At 41.5% G+C, this 5625-nt stretch overlaps 1 non-coding gene across 1 annotated transcript; it reads right to left on the reverse strand.

The window, feature by feature from the left end:
- Positions 1-4617: 4617 nt before the first annotated feature.
- Positions 4618-4724, reverse strand: LOC145569652 (small nucleolar RNA R71). Its single transcript, XR_014096224.1, has one exon. It is a non-coding gene; the product is annotated as a small nucleolar RNA R71 (small nucleolar RNA).
- Between the last annotated feature and the right edge of the window lie 901 nt (positions 4725-5625).

A 5625-nucleotide genomic window follows, 5' to 3' on the forward strand; every position in this document is an offset into this window, starting at 1 on the left:
GTTAGCCAATACTCTCAGTTGGTGAGTATGAAGCCACCCATCCGGCTATGATCAAATATTTACAGACGGTCAAAGCTGAAGCTGGGACACTTGAACAATATCATCTAAGTCAGGTGCCCCAGTCTGAAAACAACCAGGCGAATGCTCTGTCAAAATTGGCATCCTTTGCCTCCTGTGATATGCCTCGGTCAGTCTTTTGGGAAGTGATGGAAAAAGGAAGCATATTTGATGATGAACCCATTGGAGTGCTGGACCGAAGTTCTACTTGGATGGATGGCATCCGGGCGTATTTAACAGACGGCACGCTCCCTAATTCACCCCAGGAGGCGGCCGTGCTAAAGAAACGTGCTGTTAACTTCGAGATGAGAGAAGGAGAGCTCTTTAAGTCGGGGTTTCTGAAGCCTCTATTGAAGTGTGTTACCCCATAAAAGGGGAGAGAAGTTCTCGAATAATTGCATGCGGGATACTGCGCCTCTCATGCAGGCGGCAGGTCCTTAGCCATCAGAGCCAGGCGGCACTATTTCTGCCCTACTCTTGAGTCAGATGCCATGGAGTTTGTTAAAAAATGTGATAAGTTTCAGAGATTTGGCAAGCTAATCCATCGTCCGGCTACTGACCTGACGGCAATCCACAACCCAGTCCCGTTTGCTAAATGGGGCATGGACATTCTAGGTCCTTATACGCCTGCACCAGGCGGAAAGTGCTACATTCTCGTGGCTATGGATTATTTCACCAAGTGGGTGGAAGCAGAGGCGGTCAAAGGCATCAAGACAAAGGATGTCATTTCCTTCATATGGAAGAACATTATCACCCGGTTTGGGGTACCCATGTCTATGGTGTTTGATAATGGACCCCAATTCTAGACGCCTCAGTTTAAAACTTGGTTGGGAGATCAAGGGATCTCACATTGTTTTGCATTAGTCGGCCGACCCCAAGCAAACGGCAAGTTGAAGCCTTCAACAAACTCATCTCAGACGGTATCAAAAAGAAAATTGAAAGAGCCGGTGGTTTATGGGCTGAAAAGTTAATTCATGTCCTATGGGCCATCCGAACAACAGAAAAAGGGGCAACCGGTGAAACCCCATTTCTCACGGTTTACGGTGCTGAAGCCGTCCTGCCCATAGAGCATTATGAGCCGACTCTACGAGTCATGCTAAGAGGCAAACTGGGAGGCCATGCGGCTTGCGTTGGACTCACTCCCGGAGCGCAGGGGCAATGCTGCCTTGCGTCATGAGATTTACCGTTTGAGAATGACTCGTGCCTATAACAAGAGAGTGCACAAACGACCCTTAAAAGTTGGGGACTTTGTGTTACGAAAAATGGAGGCAACCGGTAGGGCAAATGAGCAAGGGAAGCTAACCCCTAATTGGGAAGGCCCCTACCGGATCTATGAAGAAGTGAGAAACGGCACCTACCGGCTGGAAACCCCAAACGGCAGGCGGCTGCCTAGAACTTGGAATGTAGACAACTTGAAAAAGTACTACTTTTGAGACTTGTAAATTTTTGTAAATAAAAAGCCCATCAATGAAAAGTTTCTTTTTGTTTCCAATTGCTTTGTATATACATGCGCAACAATCTACTACCGACTGTGAAAATCACAGACGGTCTATTGAATAAATAAGCTAGGATAAATACCTAGCGACTAACCTGAAATTGAGGCTAATGGCCGGATGCAAATTTATTTTATAAATCCATCTGCTCCAATATGAGTACGGCGTCCGGTGATGCCCCTCCGGGTGTTATCGTCGCAGATGGCATTCTATCGTTTGCTCTACCAGCATATGCAGACGGCAAAGATTGAACGACCAAATTGGTTAACTCATAGTTGTCTGACCAGAATAGTCTAAAAGAATGATTAAGCTAAAAACCGGATGTCAAGTAACATCAGCTGGTTAATTACTGAAGTTCTCTATTGGATTATTCAACGAAGTTGTACCAGTCATCCCAATGGGGCAAACGAACCAGGTGCAATGGATTGCAGGAACCCCAGACGGCCTTTATGCCGTCCAAGGACCATTAAGCAGGCGAACAATATGTTCCCTATTCCATTAATTTCCAGGCCGCAAGTTCCCATCTAGCTCACAAAGAAATGAAATGCAAATGCAACAAAAAGGGGGAAATAAGGCTTTGATCCTGCCTACTCCCGATTAGATAAAACGGCTACTTATAATTTATATGGATAGGTGTGTATTTGGTTTGGGGTAATCACTACTGTGATTGATTGACTTAGGAACATTCCATACTCTTTAAAGTATCAAACATTCCAAAGTCAATCAATCAATGAAGTACTGAAACCAACCACACAGCCGCCAGGGTCAAGAATGTCCAGTACACTATTTAATTTGAATTGCTGAATTTCCGCATGCTCTAAAAAGTTAGGCAAAAATTCAAAAATCAATCAAATTTGCAAAATCAGTGCACAAATTGAAATAAAATCAGCCGACTCAATCGGAAAACTTCATTCAAGCCGGTAAAAACCGGATAGTAATGTTAACCGGATAACATCCGGAATAGATGATATGTCTAGTTTATGTAGTATTTTACCCCCGTCCCTTGGTCATTATTAGTAGTGTTTTTGGCTCTTTAGAGCCACTTTTATTACTAATGTGTTTTCTAGTGTTTTCGTAGTTTTGGTTGAGTTTTGTAGGGAATTGCACCTTTGGAGTACTTTCCCGGGATTTTATGGAGCAACTACGAGCATTGGAGGAGCACGGCCATCTTTCGTAGCCCAAGATCGGTTAGAGTAATCAAACCGGTGAATAAGGGCTCGACTTGTGTGAAGACGAGGCATTTGGACCGAATGATTAAAGCCCCAAAGAGGATATTTGGTTTGGGCCAAGTTACGAGCCTAAACGAAGAGTCCAAGCCGCCCGGTGGTCCGCCCGATGGTCCGCCCGATCGGGCAAAGAAGACTTATATCGCAGCAGCCCTTCGCCCGATCAAAAAGGCGCGCCCGGTCAAGCGGTGTGGCGCCCGGTCGGGCGCGTGTCTCTGATAGATCTTTTAAGCATCGTTTAGTTTGTTTTAGTTTAGGATTCTTGCTTATTATAAATATGTTTTTGTTAAGCAAGTTTAGGATTCTTTTTACACTTCCTTATTCTCACTTTACTTTTGTAATTCTTTCTCTTAGACTTTCTCTCTCTACTTAAGTTTATTTTCTCTCTCTACACTATATACTTTGTTCTTTACTCAACTCTTTATTCTGATTACTTCGGTAACGATTTCTTTTCTCTTAATCTCAGTTATTTATTTTATTCCTTCTATCATGTTTTATTTTGTTGCTTTGATTAGTTTAGATTTAATTATGTGTGAGTAGTTCTTTTTCTAGGGTTTATGGGGATCCATAAATAATATGAAGGGGTAATTTATTATTATTAATTATCAATGCTATATTAATTTCCTATTGATTGATTTAATGCTCTGTGACTAGATTAGGCCTGATCTTTTATGCATGAGTTTGACAATACTGATTCGAGATTCGAGAGATGAGAATTGATGTTTAGGTCTAGTTTCAATAGGCAGGTTAATCTATAAATGGTTAAGTCGAGATTCGAGAGATGAGATTTAATACCGGTAGATTAATTCTGTGATTGTAATACGTAGCAAAAGCCCTTTATTATCTGGTTAATTGATGCATTAATGATTGGTTATTATGTTTTACCCTGGAATATTATTTATTGGTAAACCTATGCCCTAGATCTTTAATTCATTGATTCCTCTTATTTTATTCTCCCTACTTATATTCTTCGTAGTATAATCTTTAAATCACAACAAATTATTACTAATAATTTAGATTGCTATTAATTAATTAGGAATAGAAAGACTAGTTTCCCTGTGGATTCGACCCTACTTCCCTATCTACTTTAGTTAGAGGACTTAGGTAATTACTTTTGATTAGGTGATACGACTTTAGCCTGTCAAAATTTGGCGCCGTTGCCGGGGAGGCGGTTATATTTTTTTTTCTTATTGTTTTTGTATTCTAGATTATTTTCCTTCGTCCCGGAGAACATAAGTTTTTTGGGACAGTTCTCATATCTGTTGTCTAGTTCTTTGTTTATGCCCAGGTGTTCCAGATCAGGCTACATTCCTTTCGATCTTGAGATCGAGCGCTCTTTCCATAGGCAAAAGAATTTATACAAGCAAATACTGGCGAGTTCTGGTGGTGAAATTCCTAGAGACCCTTCATCTGATTCTAGTGATCCAGACACTTCTTCAGAATCAGAATTAGAGATGGGAGAAAATCCACCTAAAAAGCTCAGCGACTATTCTCAGCCATCTTTGGCGCATTTTCCCCACCTTTCTCCTACGCCAGATCTCGAGGGAGTTCAATTCGAGATCAAGCCTCAGTTTATCACGATGATAGAAAGGAAGCAATTTAGTGGAGCTAAGGGTGAAGACCCAAATCTACACATTGCTGACTACTGTCAATATTGTAACACTATAAGGCAAGCTGGGGTCACGCAAGATCAAATAAGGGAGATTCTCTTTCCTTTCTCTTTATGTGGAAAAGCTAAACTGTGGTTTAATGGTTTAAATAGAACTGCACTTGGCATTACTAATTGGGAGACTCTTGTTTTGAATTTTTATAACAAGTATTACCCTGCAGAGAAAACAGCTCTATTGAGAAGCGCAATTCAAAATTTCGCCCAAGAGCCAGATGAGTCACTATATGAAGCTTGGGAGAGATTCAAAGACCTGCAGAGAGAGTGCCCTCATCATAACTTAGCACAGTGGCAGTTGATACAAGCTTTCTACAATGGGATCGGAAATTCTTCTAGAGGAATTTTGGATTCTACAGCTAATAGGAGGTTTATGAACCTCAATGTTGATGATGCAGGTCAGGTTATTGAAGATATGGCGATCCATGATTCCCAATATGGGAATCCTAGAGGTTTTGCAAACAAGGGAAAACACCACGTCGATTCTGTATCCTTTTTGCAATCTCAATTAACCTCTATTTGTCAGAAATTGGATAACCTTACTACTGCTAATTCTAAAATAGCTAATGTTTCTGCAATTGATAATAATGCTAATGATGCATTCTGTGAAAATTGTGGAATTGTAGGTCATTGGGAACATGAGTGTAGGAGTTCCATGGAGCAGGTTAACGCTTTTCAGTCCATCAAGCAAAATAACCCATACTCCAACACCTATAATCCCGGGTATCGGAACCATCCTTATCTTTCCTACAAGAGTACTAATGTGCAAAATCCCACACCTCCACCTCCACAACAACCACAACAACCAGCACCACCACCTCATCAGAAATATTACCATCCCAATGCTGGCCAGAAAAACCAACCACAAACTCCTCCACCACAATCTGACCCAGCTTTATCAGAAATTAGAGCGATGTTAACTAGTATGCAAAAGCATATGGAGAGTAGAGACTCACAAATTGACTCGATTGTAGCCCACAATAAAGTCATAGATACTCAAATTGCACAGTTAGCCGCTGCTCTTCAGGTTCGCCCACAAGGAGCCCTACCATCGCAACCAGTACAACCCACAGATCAGGCGTTTGCAATTACCCTCAGGAGTGGTTCACACTATGATGGGCCTCCTATGCCCAAAGAAGATGAACCTGTTTCAACAAAAATTGCTAATCCTAATTCTTTTATACCA

The sequence above is a fragment of the Chenopodium album genome, chromosome 11 (genome assembly GCF_948465745.1).
Source record: "Chenopodium album chromosome 11, dcCheAlbu1.1, whole genome shotgun sequence".
Lineage (NCBI taxonomy): Eukaryota > Viridiplantae > Streptophyta > Magnoliopsida > Caryophyllales > Amaranthaceae > Chenopodium > Chenopodium album.